Consider the following 17,588-nt stretch of genomic DNA (forward strand, 5'->3'; position numbering starts at 1 on the left):
TTAACATTTCGGTAACACCAAGAAGGGTTGTCTCGGTAGAGAAACACGATCTGAAGCCGGATTGAGAAGGATGTAAAAAGTTAGAAGCTTCAATAAGTGTGGTCAATTGTGAGTTTACATGTTTTTCCAAAATTTTGGAAAACACAGGAAGTAAAGAAATGGACCTAAAATTGGATGGCTGGGTAGGGTCAGCATTTGCCTTTTTCAACAGTGGGAGGACCATGGCATGTTTCCACTCAGGCTGCACCATGGCCTCTTGAAGCGAGGCATTAAGTAATTCCCTAACAATTCTCAAAGATGGCTGTTCTAATTGCAGGAGTACAGAAGCCAGGAGAGGATCACAGGGAGATCCCGAAGTAATTCTGGCTAAAATCTTTTTTAAAGAATTCATGTTAAGAGGCGCCCACTTCTCTAAATTTATAAGAGGTTCATCAACAACAGTAGGCTCAAAAGAAAAAGTGGACTGAATAGGTGTCTTTGAACTAGTTCTATCTAGAGTCAAATATATTTGCTCCACTTTATTTATGAAGAAGTTAGCAAGAGTATTGCATTGCAATTCATCCAAAACAGGAGAGCTAGGCTGCGTATCCGAGCCTGGTAGTTTCTTAACCATAGAAAACATAGTGCGCGAGCAGTTCTGAGCCCTCGAGATAGTAGAGGAAACATACTCTGCTCGGGCTAATATACATAAAACTTGATATTTATTTAGGGCAGTTTAATATGTGAGTTTAGATTCAGGGGAGTAATTCTTCCTCCAACATCTTTCCATAACCTTACATCTACTTTTTTCAACTTTTAATTGTTCTGTAAACCAAGGAGCAGGGGGATGATGATTATTCAATTTTTTCACAGAAAGTGGAAGACAATCATTAGTTGCCTTAGAAATCCAATTATAAATAATTTCTGAAGATGATAAAGATATAAAATCAATGCTAGGGGCATTATTAGACAGGGTTTGATTAAAAGTTTTTATGTCTAATTTTCCCCAGTATCTGGACTGAGGTTGTATACCAGGTATCGGTAGAGCCAAATTCAATGGGGCTGTATATTGGAACTTAACAGCCAAGTGATCTGACCAACATAAGGGAAGAGCAGGTGGGAATTTAATATGAGATAGATTAGAGAAGATGGGATCCAATAAGTGGCCAGCTGTATGCGTTGGGCCACTATTACAAAGTAGTAAATTAATTGCACAAAAGTCTGCAATCAATGCACTGATGGTAGTACATTCATTATTATCCAAGTGGAGACTTAAATCACCCAAGGCTGTAAAGTTAGCCATTTTGAGTAAATGCAGAGCAATCAAATCTGGGAGTGAAGACGCCCAAAGACCAACAGGTCCTGGGGGCCATAGATCAATACCGCAGACATAGTAAACTGGGCAGTTAACGTAAGTTTAAAAAGAGCAGCCTTACAATCAGCAATAGGAAAGTCCTCAAATTTGCAGAAATAACATTTTTTTTAAATTAATGCAATGCCTTCTCCTTTCCTAAAAGTTCTATCTTTCCTGACTATGACATAGTTGTCGGGTAAAGCAGTAGCCATGTCAGGTCCTGAGCTTGTGTGTAACCATGTTTCTGTTAAGAAAATTGCATCAGGTTCTTCACTGCTTAATAAATTAAAACTATCCTCCTTATGTTTTGGGAGGGAAGGGCAATTAATATTCCAAAAACTATATGGGCCAGATGTAGGTGGCCCAATACGGGTCGGTAACGGCCGAAATTACCGAATTTCGGCCGTTACCGACCGGTATTGGGCATTTGGGAGGTAGGTGACTACATTTCAGATTCGGTAATTTACCGAATCAGTAATTTAAGGAATCGGTAATTTACCGATTCCTTAAAATACCTAATCGGTAAATTAACAAATCTGAAATGTAGGGAGCACTCAAATGAGTGCTTTCCCATTTTAGGATTCGTTATTTACCACCAACTATAAGTTGGTGGTAAATAACGAATACCTTTGAAAATGCAAATCCGTGCATCTTCAACTGTGCCATGTGGCAGACATACATGCCCTTCTCTCCACCTTCAATATCGAATCACTGTATACAAATATACCTCAGGAGGATGCCCTAAGTGTGTGTGAATTTGTTTTGGACTCGAGACCACGCCCACATCAAGTGCCTACGAAATTCATTGTTCAATTGGCCCGGATTTGTTTGAAAAACAACTTTTTTTATTTCAAAGAAAAATTGTACCTCCAAACCTCAGGAGTGGCGATGGGATGTAGTTTTTCGCCCGAAATTGCCAATTTGGTGATGGGTCAATTTGAAAGGAGATGGATATATGGCGACATTTAAACATCATGTGGGTTTTTGGTGTCGCTATATAGATGACATCTTCATGATTTGCAATGGGGATTCTCGACAATTGACTGAATTCCATACTTGGCTTAACAATAGAACCCAAGAGTTTAATTTCACGGTATCAAGCGACTCCTTTAAAATCAACTTTTTAGATGTGTACATTGAACATGAGGATGGGCAATTGGTTGTCAGTTTACATACCAAACCGACAGACCGGAACACACTACTACACTTTAATAGTGGCCACCCTAGGTCTTTGAAGGAAAATGTACCTTATGGACAGTTCCTCCGTATTCGGAGGAACTGTAGTAGTAAGGAGCAGTATTTTTTACATGCCAATCATTTAAAAGAAAAACTGACTGCACGAGGGTACCCTAAGAGACTAATTAAAGTGGCACTTAAAAGAGCATGGTACACACCTAGAGAGACTCTATTGGTACCTAAAGATAAAAACAAAAGCGAAACCCCATTGACATGTGTATTAACTTACGATCCAAGAGCAAATAGTGTGAAAAAATTGATAAAGAAAATTGGAAATTGCTGGGTGAAATTGATATCCCGAAACCACTATTTGCATTCAAGAAGGGTTCTAATGTTCGCAGCCAATTAGTAAGAGCTAAGACCAACTCGGTGAAACAGGTACCTAAAACTACGAGGGATTTATTGGGCCTTCCCCCGATAATTGGCCATTTCAAATGCCACAATTGTGTGGCATGTGAGATGACGAAGGACTCAAAAGAGATTGACATTAATGGAAATTCACACACCCAAAGATCATTCTTCAATTGCAATTCAAAAAATCTTGTATATTGTATCAGGTGTCCATGTAATCGATTTTATATTGGACAAACGACTCAGACTGTGAAAACAAGGGTCCTACAACATAAATCAAGAATCAAGTGTATGACCATAGGGGCGCCTTTGGTTAGTCACTATCAGAGATACAATCACTCATTCAACGACATATACTGGACAGTATTATGCGTGGTAATAAATAGAAATAAAGGAGACACTGAGACTAAGCTTAACCATCTGGAGGCCAGACTAATTGAGAAATATCAGACTTCTAAAACTGGACTTAATGATAAAGATGAGATATGGTCTCTAATTGGCTGAAATGTGCTATCTGTTTTGGCGTGAATACAGACTTGTAATTCTATGTAATTATGAAATGTGCCTTTTTGATGTGTTTTTGTGTACCTGTATATGATGTATACTTGATATATATATATATTGGTTATTTGTATCATACATTGTACAATAGGTTTTAGAATGTAAGAGGGGCTAGGTATCTCACGGTGATAATGGTTAAAGCTTTCCCTTATTCCCTTTGTTTTGAATTTGTTCAGTTTTTTATTTATGGTTACTTGAGAAGATTGATTCTGTTTACATTTCTTTCATTTTCTTTCCCTTTTTATTTATACTTTATTTTGAACACGTTGATATTAATCATATAAAATAGTAGATGAAAGTGCACTGAGAATGCCTGAACGAGTGGTTGGCTAGCGTATTTTGACGGCGGCCATGTTAGCTTGGGCCGAGTGTTTGGAATGAAGTCTGTTTTTTATTTTTACCGCATTAGGTAGAGTGGGTCCATTGGCTAGAATGGTCCTAGTCCGGCACCTATTTCTAGGAATTCTTTAGGAGCACCGACTAATAGAAGACTTGGGCTTCTTTGGATAGCGTGTTTGCGTCTTAAATCGACTGGCGAACACAATGGGACCGTGAAGAATAAGACGAGTTCAAAATAAGGTGAAGTAATTAACGCTCTGATGCCTTTTTACCCTAAGTTAACAAGTGTGCTTGAGTAACGACGGAGGTATATGTGAACCTCAGGGACATGTAAGTTAGACTGCATTCCCTTTGTGGATGTTTTTTGCGTGTGGAAGAGTAGGATAGAAGTTGTGAGGTGCTGTAGATTTATGGTGTTATTAATTTGTTTTTAGTTTCTTAGAGTTACTGACATTGCCACGGTGTATTATTTGATCATTCAAGAGTTACCGGTGTGGCGAGATAGACAGACAAACACAGGCTGTGTGTAACAGAGGAATTCTCACTCGCTGTCTACCTGGTTGGATTCATATTCTTAACTCCTTGATACCATAGCTGGAATTGGGCTGGGAAATTTGTGATACTATGCTGTGTAGCATCTTGCTTCGCTTAGCAGTTGCATTTGACTTAACACGACACTATTGGTGTAGGCATGGGGACGAATGAGGTTTGGTATTGAATGTATGTATAAAAGAGTAGATTCACTTGGTGGTGGTGTGACTATGAACACGTTTTCCTTTCGGTGTGTAAATAGAACAAGATACCAGAACCTATAGGAACCTTCTCTCTTTGTAGTGGTAGGGGCACCCTCGGATGCCTGTGTCCGTGAAGCCTACAGTCGTTTTTTTAGAAGGATGTATTTATTTATTATGTTATTTTGGTTTTTGTTTTAGGTAAATCATTATGATTGTTTGATGCCCATTGTCCTGATGAGGCCTAAAACTGCTTGACAGGCCGAAACGCGTCGACAGTTATCATCAATTTCGACACCCTTTCGAATTTGAAATTTCATGGATATAATCCCTAGGAGTATAATTTAATTAGAAGCTATAAAGACATTGATTATTGCTTCCCATGCTCCTTGATAGCTTGGTGTTCGAAAAGGAATTAAGGCCGTAAAAGACATTGCCAATATTTTCCTTGTATACAACTAATTGGGCTTCATATATAACCCGAGGATTAAGGGTTAACAAAAAGAAAATTTGATTGTGCTGATTGTTTTCTCACAAGATGAAATATTGTGTGAATAGTTGATTTGTACATATGATAAAAAATGTAAAAGCTTTTTTCAAAAAGAAAGTTACTAATCTTAATTTTTGTTTGTGTCACTTTTTTCAGTTGGGGTTAATAGCCACTAGATGAACGTTATAATATTATGATAGATTGACTCTGTACAATTCATAATGTTTCGAGATAGATAATTTCTAGTATCTGTCCCTGCTAATAATTTTTCTTTAAGTAAAATACCGGTGGCATCACTTGTCTTTAGTATACCACATGTGCACACAAGCACGATTCAGGGGTGCAACAGGGTGTCAAAGTGACAACCTTGAATGTTTTCCCCATTTTACCGAATTGGTATTTACCGATTCGGTAATTGCCATTCATTCCTATTGGCCTCCAGGCCCATAGGAATGAATGGCAATTACTGAATTGGTAAATACCGAATCTTACCGATTCGGTAATTGTTACCGAAAAATGATCTACATTCCATTTACATATTCTTAAATACCGAATCGGTAAAATTCGGTATTTAAGAATAGGTAAATTGAGATTACCTACATCTGGCCCAGTATCACAAAGGTTTAACTATACTGCATGATTTATAGTGCCAATGAAAACAGTGATTGGCACGCTTTAATTCAGTGTAGTCTACAACAGCAATCTGAAAACTAGTGTTACAATGTATTTTGCTTACATTTATAGTGTAGAATGTGGTCTATTATTATTGGTATTATAGCACTCCTCTACAAGTTATTGGTCAGCAAGGCAAATTCCATATTTTCAATCAACCACCGCTATTTTTTCAGTCACCAGCGAAACCAGTAATGAGATGGAAAAATGGGCACAAGTCATTTGAAAATTATTGAATTGATATTGATGGCAAAAGTTTGATCCTGAACGAAAAAAAAGCTTGTATGTAGTAGGGCAAGTTGGGTATGGCAGGTCAAGACATTTTTGATAACCTGCCAGAGATTGAAGCAGCTCCAGGTCAATTTGCAGCTTTAAATGAATATGACAAGGCAGTAAAAAGGACGTAAAATCTATTTATTGAAATACCAAATGTTAAAGTGGAGAAAACAACAGGAACAAGAAATTATTGAAGAGTCCATGTGGAGACATGATGGATATATATTTGAGAGATCAGTTTGTATTTCACTACTATTCTAAAGAATGCATGGAAGACTTTTGGTCTGTGTCATCCATGAAATGAAAACAGTCTAAAAAGTAGAAAAAATCTGACTGTACAGAAGAAACAAAAGTCAAAGAACTTCTTTGTAAAAAAAAACGATTTTAAATGTTATAGATGTGGCTTAAACAAAAACTTAGGAAATCATTCAGGGTGTCGAGCTATTGGAAAAATATGTATGTGAAAAAAAGTGGGTCATTTTGTGGACCTTTGTATAAATACCTGGCAAGTTGGCAAAAGTGAATACAGTAGATGATTTTGATGAGGAAATATGTTCAAACATTCTACTTACTGTTGACTCAAAACAAGGTAATTTAGGAGTAGTACACATGAGAAAGTAGAATTATCCATAGTGGCAGATTCAGGTTCTCCAATTTCAAGTTAGCCTGATCATATATTTTATCGATTGTAGAAGAATGTGAAATTGATGGAGTCAGATGTCAATTTAAAAGCATTTGGAGAATTTGACATTGAAATGCTAGGATACTTTAATGACATTTTGGAACTCAAAGGACGCTGTATAAAAATAAAAATGTATGTGCAGTAAGGGGAAGAGACACATTAGGGTGGCAAGATCTTGGTAAACTTGTATTTTGCTAAAACCTGGCTCTAAGGAACCCATACTGTTAGGAGATATGCTTATTCTCAATGTAGAGCAGAAATATCAGGATTTGCTACTTGAAGAGGTGTTGGAAAGACATAATAAGGTCTTTTCCATACAGGTTGGTTGCTTAAAAGGATTTGAGCATAACATCCGGTTAAAAGAAAATGCAATATCAGTGACTCATAAAATACTACTTTCAGTCAGAAAAGAACTTAAAGAACTATTATGTACACTGTGTAAATATGGTATAATAGAACCTAATGACTCACCAGAATGGGTTTCTGCAATAATGATTACTAAGAAAAATGGTGAACTTAGACTTTGTGCAGTTCTAAGATCATTAAATGAAAACATCATAGTAGATTGTCATCCACTTCCGAAAATACAAGAGATGCTTAACTCAGTCAGTGGTTCAAAATACTTTTAAATTATTGATTTAAAATCTGCATATCATAAAGTCAGAAACGTTTAGTTCCAGTCGGCTAAGACATTGGCTGCCCCAATTAAGTATTCTAATTTGAGCGAGATTTTGTTGTTCTAGGCAGAACATCCAAAGTCTCTTGGCCAGGTCTGACAGATCTGCAGGTTTCAGTCCACCTAGATGGTATATATGTGCTACTGATTTGCCCTGTAAAAAATGCTTGAAACTCATCAAGGCATAAAGTGAAGTCCTGCAGTTAATTCTAGGAATTGTATGTGGTGGTATTGGACTTGGCCCTTTTGGCAGGTTCACCCTGAAACGTTTTGCATTTTCCTAGCCTGTTTCTGTAACCTGGTGTTGGTGATTTTAGGCCTCTGCGCACTTTTCACTGTGGTCCAGTGTAAAGTGCGTGCGCTCTCTGTGAATGTGTGGTGAGAGTGGCCTGCCCTCCCATAGGAATGCATGGGGAATATGTTTGTCCATGGTACTTCCTGATGTGTGGGGATTGCAGGGGCGAGTTTGGTATGTGCGAACTCATGAGATTAAATGCTGAGCGATGATGTGCTCAGATTTAATGTGTCTAGTGTAATTGTGCCACTTTTAGAAGTTGGCATGTCTGTGCAGTGAATATGACTTGACTGTCTGGCTTGTGATTGGCTGGAGCTGGCTGGTGTGCTTGAATCCAGGAGTCAGGATGCGTCTGCCCAGTGGTGAATGGGGAGATCTGCATGTTGATGGAAGGAAGGAGTTGCACCTGGGACCTGAATAGGGCTGGGTCTTCCCACCACAATGCTGGCTCTACCCCCTGTGGTGCGTCTGATGTCCCTGGCCTGTCCTGTGAATAGGGAGAGGGGCTGAGCAAAATAAAGTGCTCCAGAACCAGTTGCATTTGGTTCGCCCTTTGCCTGCACCTTTGGAGACAAAGGATTTTGTGTATAAAAGAAGGGGCTGCGACCCCATGATTTTGTTCTTGTCTTGCACTTGAAACTACCAGGGGTGTGCTGCTGCTGGGGCCCAGGGGAAGGCTTGCCTCCCTGGGCACTGCCCTGCCCCTGGATGCTGGAGGACTTATTGGGACCCATCTTCCTTGCCCTTGATGCCTGGGAAGACTTCTGGGACATTTGGCTTCATTTTCCTTGCCCCCAGGACCTTTGCAAACCTTTGTGCACTCTGGGAGCGCAGAGATTTGGCTCCAAAAGGAGCCCTGGAGTGCTGCACTTTTGTCCTGAAGGAATCCCGGGCGTAGGGATTCCCCCGAAATTGCTCCACTGCGGGTGCCCACCCGGCTTCTTTAATTATTTATATTATGGGTGCCCACCCTGTTTATAGGAGCCCAAACGGGTTCCCACCCCGCTTCTACATTTGTTTTTGCCCTCGAGACAGCCTACCCCTCGTTTTGCCCCTTAAACGTGATCACTGAGGCGGCCCAAGTCAAAAACGGCAGGCGGGACATCCGGTTTCACTGAGGAAGTCCTGTGCACGCCCCAGCAGCCAGAGAAAGTCTTCGAGAGTCTCACTGGCTCAATCCTGAAGTCCCGAGACGGGGGACCGGGTGAAGCGTGGCAGGTGCGAAGACGGGGCGCCCGAGAGTAAGGGAGAGCCCAGCGTGCTGCCGCCATGTAGGAGTCCGGCGGAGGGGGCCCGAGGCACATTGCTGGTGCCTGCCCCTGCCGCATCCAGAAGGAGGAGTCCCCCGCGAGAAGAGAGCCGGCGCAGACACCAGGAAGATCCGGTAAGGTGGGGGCTCCAAGTTATCGGTGCCCTTCGAGGCACAGGGCCTTTCTGCATTTCTTGAACCGCCCCGTCTTTCAGGGGTCAGCTCCCGCGATGGGGCCATGTTACTTAGAGGGCCCGGAGGGGCCCGCGCCCCTCCCCTGACTGTACAGGCACTATAGCAATGCTATTTTTCAGAGCGGCCCCAATGGCAGTGGGCGCTCCGACCATGGGGGCAAGTTGATTTTTTATCACAAGGGCATTTCTTGGTTCAGAGCTGACGTGGCTCCAACAATTGGGGCAGTAATCATTTCAAAGAGCCCATGAGGGGCCAGAGAGGCCCAGGTCTCCCCCTGTGAGATGTCGCAGTGTTTGGGTACAAAAGTTACTTTGGGAGCTAGTATGCTCCAGGGGACATGTTGATCTCTTAGAGCCAAATAGTTCCACAGGTTGGCCCCACTATTCCTGGAGCCTGAGGGCTCCAACGCGTGCATTCTGGATTGTCAGAGCCTAGATGGCTCCAACGTTTGGCGCAATTTATTCCCAGGGGCCAGTGAGAGCCCATGTCGCATTCTGACTATTTACAGCTGCCCAGCAAGTAGTGGGCAGCTGCACCGTTTAGGTGCCATTTGAGCAAGAGTCCCTGAGAGGGACAGAAGTGGCACAGAGGTGCTAGGCCTTCCACAGCTGCACAGCACTTAGTGCCAGCTGCAGCGTTTAGGCCCTGTTATTGTTCCCAGCTGCCCAGCAACTAGTGGGTAGCTGCAACGTTTAGGTTTTGCGCAGATTGCGCACCCTTGACTTTCGCTGCCTTGGCAGCGCACCCTGACATTCTGGACACAGGGCATTTGAGACCCTTTTTGCAGTTGGCCAGGGGGACTGGTAGATGTATAGGGCGCAAGGCCCTAATGTGATTGGTGTGCTGATGCAATGTGGTGCTAGGAAATGTAATGCATTTGGTATGTTTTACGCACCCTGTTTTGATACCTCTACCTATGGTTTATGATTAGGAGGTTAATTTGCATTTCCTGTGGCTATGCTAGTGAGATGATGTTTCACTCTGTGATTTACGCCCCTAATGTGAATTATACTTAGGAGGTAGGGTCTAATGTGTTTAGATTAGTGAGAGATTGCATAATGTGTTTATGCAGTTGACGTTGGCGCAGGATGTAATTCCCACCTGATGTGACGGTGCATAATGTAGGTTATGTTACAGGTTAAGTTGGAGTACAGTGATTACCATTGGTTACTGGTTGTATGTTTATGATTTATTTTTACTTGTACCAATTTCTGCTAAGTGCTGATCCTGACAGTGGCCCATGTGGCCCTGTCCTGTGTAAATAATCCCTTGTGAATATTGCCTGTGCCAGTTGGCACAGTGTATATGGTGTGATTACTACCTGATGTGTTATGCCAATACAAAGGCTATTTTTATATAATCTTGTGTGGAGTTCCTTTTGTAGTGTGCCTGGGATGTTGTCGCTGTGTGCGTGTGCAAATGCTTTACACATGGCCTCCGGGATAAGCCTGACTGCTCTCGCCAAGCTACCGAGGGGTTGAGCAGAGGTTATCTATGGAGTGTAACTCCCTTGCCTTGACTAGAGTGGTGGTTTCTGCCTGGCTTTGGCGCAAGTCTTAGCCAACCAGAAATCCCAGTTCTAACAGGTGGGATCTCTCAATGTGGGACGACAGTCACCTCGTATTCTCGGTTCCCAGACGAGCACCCCATCCAAGGAGACTAGTATCGGATTCGAGAATGTAATACGGGGATGATCCAAATATTGCACATCCATTCCATGCATCTAGGTTTTCCAGCCACCAGCTCAGTTATGATTTTGCCTCCTGAACCAAGGAGATTTTGTCCCAATACCACAGGCCTGCTCGAAGGGCACTTGCCTTTATTCTTTTAAGAACACTGTAGTGAACGGGACCTGAAAATATGGCCTGGATGGAGAAGGATAGAAGGTCTAGAAGCCCTGCAAGTTCTCTCAGGGTTACTGGGTGTTGTTTCAGTACAAAGCGTATCTCTTTGTGGATTTTGGCAACCTTCTTCATTGGCAGGAGGAGACTAGATTTGACTGTATCTGTCGAGAAACTCAAAAATCTATGTTTTTTGAGGGTGTTAGAATAGACTTTTCTTTGTTTATGATAAAACCCGGGCTCTCTAGGAGGGATATCATCCTCTTTAAGTCTTTGAGACTTTGCATATGATACTGAGACAATATGAGAATGTCGTCCAGATAGATAATAAGATGTATACCTCTCTCTCTGAGGAAAGAGATAACTTCTCTCATCACTTTTGAAAGCTCCAGGGAGCCGATGCCAGGCCGAAGGGAAGTGCCTGAAATTGAAAATGATGATTTTGCCTGAAATATTTGAGGTAACTCTGACATTCCTGGGCCATTGAAATACTGAAACATGCGGCTTTGAGGTCCAGGTTTACTGACCAGTCTCCCTCCAGTAAAATGTCTCTTAGGAGGTGGATACCCTCCATATTGAAGTGTAAATAGGTGAGGAACCAGTTTAGGTCCTTGAGATTTTTTACTGGTCATTGGATATTTCTATCATGGCGCCTTTTTTAACATAGAGGAAATCTCCTCTTCTACTACCTTCGGTTGGTTTTGAGAGAGACTTAGTTCTCTGGGGAAATGGCACTGGTGTGGTGGTTGTACGAAGTTTATCTTGAAATCTTGAACCTTTGGACAGTTTCTAGAACCCAGAGGTCCCCGGTGATTGATTGCCAGGTTTGGAAAAATAATCAGAGGCGCCCACCCCCTTTTACCTGGGAAGAATTGCAAAGATGAAGATCAGTAATCACTGTCAAAGGTGCATGTGATCTGTCCGCATCCCCTTGGGCCTCTTGAATGGGACCCTAAGCCATGTTGTGGATAAAAGGGTGATGGTGTTCCTTGCTGGAAGCTCCTGCCAAAGTCCCTTGCTCTGAAATTGGGCCTGTATGAAGCTCGGGCGGGAGAAAGGCCCCTTCTTCCGGCCCATCCAAAAACACTTTGCTAATCCAGATCGAATATTTATTTGTCTAATATCTCCTTGTTTTGGGAGTTTGTTTCTTCCAGTGCATTATCTTGAGTCTTACTTAGACTAGTGCAGGTTACAGTGCCATTTTGTGCACTCATTCGGTTTGTGTCGCTTAGGACAGACATCATTTGAAGTGTTTAGATCGCCACTGTTTCTTTGGGTGCTTAGACCTCCTCTCAAATTTGAGTTGCTTAGACCTAAGTGTTTTGAGTTACTAGGTCCTCCGGATATGCCATTGGAAGAGACACCCTTCTGTATTTGGTCTTTTTTAATCTATTTCCCCTCTACTTACAAGTATCTGGCTCCCCACCAGACATTGAGTCCGGGTTAGGTTCTTCCTCAGAAAGGGTGAGTCTTTTGTTGCCCATAACCTGATGCATGGTCTCACACACGCAGGTGCACATTTCTAGTTGGATGAATTTTTTTAAGAGATCCCCATTAAAATGTTGGAGTTGTTCAAAGGATTGGCTGTGTTGGTCTGACAATCTTACAACTTGTGCCTTCTAATGTATTTTACTATATATATTCCATTTGAAAAATAAGAAGGTTTTTTTTTAGTGAACTCCTTGTTGGTATAAGATAATGCCACTATCACCTTGCCTGCAAGGAATTTGGTATTAGGGCTTTGGATATTACTTTTTGGAGTAATGGACAGTTCAACTCAAGACCCCAGGACTGCCGGAGAGACGCTCAGCTGTTCGCCTGATGTAGCAACTGACAGAGTTGCTCGATCGAACAGCTGCGTCTATGATGGACAGAAGCAGCCGTTGCAGACTTCTTTCCTCAAATCGGCCAGTTCTTCTGACGCGCTCCTATAGCATTGCACGCCAGGAGAAGAGGTGTCGCAGGGAGCTCTTGATGCTCTGAGGTATGTGGCTGGGCATGGTTAGGGGCTCTGAGATGTGTGGCACCTCTCACGGTGCATGGTGTTTGTGGTATGGTGAGCCAATGTGACAAGTGGAATGAGGGTTGTGACTGCCCTGCACGATGCAGTGATAAATGGAAAGGGAGTGGCCAGCGGTCAACATTAGAGTTAAGAATGGGTGGGGGGCGACCACAAATTTGAAGGCTTGCCTCTTTATCCACCATAAAACCTTAAATGATAATAGTAAAAAAAGTCCATACATATGTAAATAACAGGCTTATAATCAGTTATAGTAAACATAATAAGCTGAGATAGATAGATAAAAGTTAAGGTTAAGAAAGGTAATAGTTTGGTTCCTTATCTGTGTGGAGGCTCATTTAAGAGAGGCAGATTGTACTGAGTGCATGCCTATTATAACCTGATTGTATTATGTTCTAGAACAATCTATACTGTGATGTAATACTTCAAAATGGCTGTGTGGAAGTTGGCATTAAAAGATTAATGCATAATGGTAGCCTATGGTCTTTTAATGACACTGCTCATGAGACATGATGTACTTTTACCACCATGTATACTAATAGTTTAAAATGGAGGCATCAATGGGTTACAAAGAAGCATTAATGGTTTACAAAGGAGACATCAGGCATCAATGATTTACAAAGGCGGCATTGTTGGTTTACACAGGAAGCATCAATGGTTTACACATGAGGTATCAAAGGGTTGTAAAGGAGGCATCAATGGGTTACAAAGGAGGTATCAATGGTTTGCAATGGAGTCATCAATGGCTGACAAAGGAGGCATCAAAGGGTTGTAAAGGAAGCATCAATGGGTTACAAAGGAGACATCAATGGGTTAAAATGGAGGCATCAATGGCTTACAAAGGAGGCATCAATGGTTTACACATGAGTGTGAATGAAGCTTCAAGCAACCAACACAGGTATTGTTATGGTTATGATAATCGTTATGAGTATGATGATTATTATTATTAGTAGCAGTAGTAGGAGTAAGAGTAGTAGGAGTAGTTGTAGTAGTATTTATAAGACAGGTAAAGCTGCCTTTTATGTCAGACGTAAAAATGAAAGATGGTATAGACCACAGTTTCTATCATCGGGCGCCTTACCAGAGATTTAAGAAGACAAGATTTCCATTTGAAAATGTTAATCTATAATTGTTTCCTCGTTTTAGGCCCTGATGCTTTGGCTGAGAGGACTCTTTGTGCTGGAGAAGAAACGTTGATGTTATTAAGGCCCAGAAGATCACCTCTTACATCAGTGTACAGAAAGACATAGTTAATAATTACAAATGTTTTGGTAACAATGTGTTCAGCTTCAAGTGGTTTTGTTTAATAAGTGCTGCAAATGTGACCAATTATATTCAGACTGATTTCAGTTTATTTCTGTGACATGAAAATTATGAATTTTGTTACAGAAACAATTATATTTATTAATTAAACATCATGTTTATTATCTTTTACTTTTAGGACTAGCAATAACATGTTTAGTTCATGTAACTTTTCTTTTCTAATATTCAAAAATAAAAACAAACATAATTATTGGTGTATTGAACGAAAATTGCAACAATTTCAACAAATGTTGATTTATCCTATAAAGAAATCAGGGCACTACATAACGGAGAAGATGAAATAATGGAGACACAAGCATTATAAGAAGTGGAGAACGTAGACACAGTATTTTAAAAGACACTTGTAGCAGTTAAATTGTACAGATTAGTTTGGTTACCGGGCAGCATCTTTCAATTTCCAACTGTACCCACATTTCTGAGTGGAGTAAATGTCATCGGCATCCTCTTCTCTTTCAACTTGGCGTAAGTGTTGCCATCTCCACCTCATCAAAACAGCATAGACTTCAAGGAAGCGACAGCCATTAGGATAATGACCTTCATTCCAAATGCCATTGGGTAGAATTCCTGGTCCATAGTGTTGCATCCAGCCCTACTTCCCTCCTGTTGATAAAGAATAGAACTGTCCTCCTGGATCCATCTTTTAACTCATGAGCACAATTTTAGAAAGCCTCAGTAATCATTTCAAGCAGCAAGGCCATCAGCTTCTTTGGTGCCACCATTTTATGGTCTAGCTTGACAGACAGTTATATGAGGAATGCCAGGAGAGGGGTTTTGACTTCCCATACATGTTGGGAGCCATGTTTACAAAATTTGATTAAGGAAACAAAAAGAGTGATTGTAATAGACTCCAATTGGCTGTGGGAGGGTTCCCAATCACCTCACCTAATGTGGCCCCTTTGTTAACGTGATGTCAGCAACTTGCAGGGGAAACCCTTAATAATGCTACATTACTGGGTGTGTGCATCTCTCCCTGGTCGCCCCACTGAGGCCCTCTGCTTTGCCTTGTTTTAAGCATGCAGACTTCCATATAAATGCCTGTGCTGACCTCTGAGCGGCGCACCCTTACTAGTAGATGTTAGTGCAGACCATTGCTATTGATGAGTCGTCAAACAAGGCCCATCCATTTTCTGTTAATTACATGGCCTCTAGTTGGAGCAGGAATTGTTACAGTCAAAAGCAGCATGGCCATAAAACTATTGGAACTTCTTTAAAGGGGTGTGGCCTCTGTAATGAAGGGTGTTGACTAGTAGAGGGAACTTGAATCCTGTGTTGCACAAATTCATAAATCAATCAGTCAATTAATAGGTTGACTTGTAGAGCGCTGCTTGCCACCCATGGAGGTATCCAGGTGATGGCAGTGATCCAGTGTTTCAATCGAAGAGTCAGATCTTGAGCATCTTGTGGAAATCTAGTACGGTCGCAGAGATCCGTAGGTGATGGAGGATGTTGTTCAATACTCTGGCTGCAAGGTAGGGGAAGGAGCGACCACTGACCCTGCTCTGAAGGATGCAGGGGTGCAAAAGAGTGTGAGGGAGAGTGGAGGTTTCTGCTAGGTTTGTGGAGGTTTAGATTGTGGCTTATGTAGGCTGGTCTGGAGTTGTGCAGGGCCACGATTGTGTGGATGAGCAGCTTGAATCGTCATCTTTTCTGAAATGGGAGCCAGCAGAGCTCTTTGAGGTGTCAGGTGATGTGTGATTGTTGAGGGAGATCAAGGACAACTCTGGCTGCACTGTTCTGGATCTTTTGGAGTCTTTGGAGGAGTTGATTTGTGAATGCTTCAGAGAGGGCACTTCCGTAGCCCAGTTGGCTGGTGAACATGTCCTGGGTGAAGGTACATCTAGAGTTTTGGGGAAGCCACTTGAAGATCCTGTGTAGCATGTGCGGGATGAAAAATCATGAAGATTATATGGCGTTAAACTGAGATATCATGGAGAGTTTGCCATCTAGTATAATGCCTAGGTTGCTGGCATGGTCCTTAGAAGTTGGTGTGGGGCCAAGTCCCGTCAGCCACCAGGAGGCATCCCAGGGGGAATTCTTGTTGCTGAAGATCAGTACTTCAGTCTTGTCCGTGTTGAGTTTGAGGCAGTTGTCCATCATCCAGTTTGTGGCATTGGTCATGCAGTGGTGGAAGTTCGTCCTGATAGTGGCGGGATCTTTGGAGAGGCTGATTTGGGTGTCGTCCGCATAGGAGATGATGTTGAGTCAGTGAGATATGATGGCGCTGGCAAGAGTTGTCATTTAGGTGCTGAAGAGTATGGGGCGGTGTGATGAGCCTTCAGGAACTCAACAGGTGATCTCCTAGGGTGCGTCACGGGGCCTGTGGCCCTTAGGGACATTGTTGTTTTTCATTAACTTAGCATGAGCATGTTGTAACTTGTCTGCTGCTTTGGTGCACATTACTACACATCTTTATTTTTGCAATACTTGAAGGATCACTTTCACATGAGAACTAATCGCTGTGTTCACACTCTGCATCTTCCTGGGATTTTGATTGAGTATTAAGTGCAAGGTCGAAAAACAATGCCCCTTGTAATTTTGTTCTGGCCAGACCATAGCCCTTGAACAAAACATACCAATGCAGCTGTTGTTTGGACAAGGTATTTTGGTTTTTAGTGGGGTACACAATTTAGGTGACATACTTGGAGAGGGACCTTTCCAGGGAGAAGAGTGAGATGTAGATCCACCATCTATAGGCTGAGGTATGGGGTCTGCTGACAAACCCCAGAGATCTTCTAATATATAATAATACTGCTTCTTAGCAAGGGGCATGGTCGTTATGCTCCACTGTATTTTTATGATGACTTCTCCCTGCATGATTTATGGACTAGCTGCTATGCTGACTATATTTGTATTATGCATTTTCCTGTTTGTTGTGGCACGTATTCTACATGTTAGGGCACTTTAGTTAAAATAAATATTTTAAATTGTTTAGTGGCTCTGTCAGATCGTATTGTGGATGAGTATAAGAGTGCAAGTGAACTAGTGTGTCTCGTTACAGCGATTTCTGAGGGATCTGGGAGAGTTGTATTCTTGGGAGTCTAATCATTTGCTTCTCCTTGAGTGAGTAGGAGAGCGAGTGAGACACTATAGCTAGTCGGTCCCGGGCTCCTGGGTACTAAGGTGGTAGGATGACCCGGTCCTCATACACTAAGGGGCCAATTAGGATCACGGGTGGATCGCCACCACCCGAATGGCGGTGGTGATCCGCCCGTGATCCGACCCCACCCCCCACCCATTTCCCCCCCCGCCATATTACTATGGTGAGGGGGACCGCGGCGGACAGAAAGACCGTCCACCGCTTTTCCACCCGGTCAACGA

General features: G+C 42.2%; 1 protein-coding gene across 2 annotated transcripts in view; it reads left to right on the forward strand.

Annotated features, from left to right (window-relative positions):
• LOC144767956 (cell adhesion molecule CEACAM21-like) overlaps positions 1-17,159 on the forward strand; it is a 327,806-nt gene extending 310,647 nt beyond the window's left edge. For both annotated transcript variants that reach the window (XM_078651307.1, XM_078651308.1), the window contains exon 9: positions 14,094-17,159. The gene's annotated coding sequence lies outside the window, so the exon portion shown is untranslated. The remainder of the gene's footprint in view (positions 1-14,093) is intronic.
• Positions 17,160-17,588: the final 429 nt, after the last annotated feature.

Source organism: Lissotriton helveticus, chromosome 7, assembly GCF_964261635.1.
Source record: "Lissotriton helveticus chromosome 7, aLisHel1.1, whole genome shotgun sequence".
Classification (NCBI taxonomy): Eukaryota; Metazoa; Chordata; class Amphibia; order Caudata; family Salamandridae; genus Lissotriton; species Lissotriton helveticus.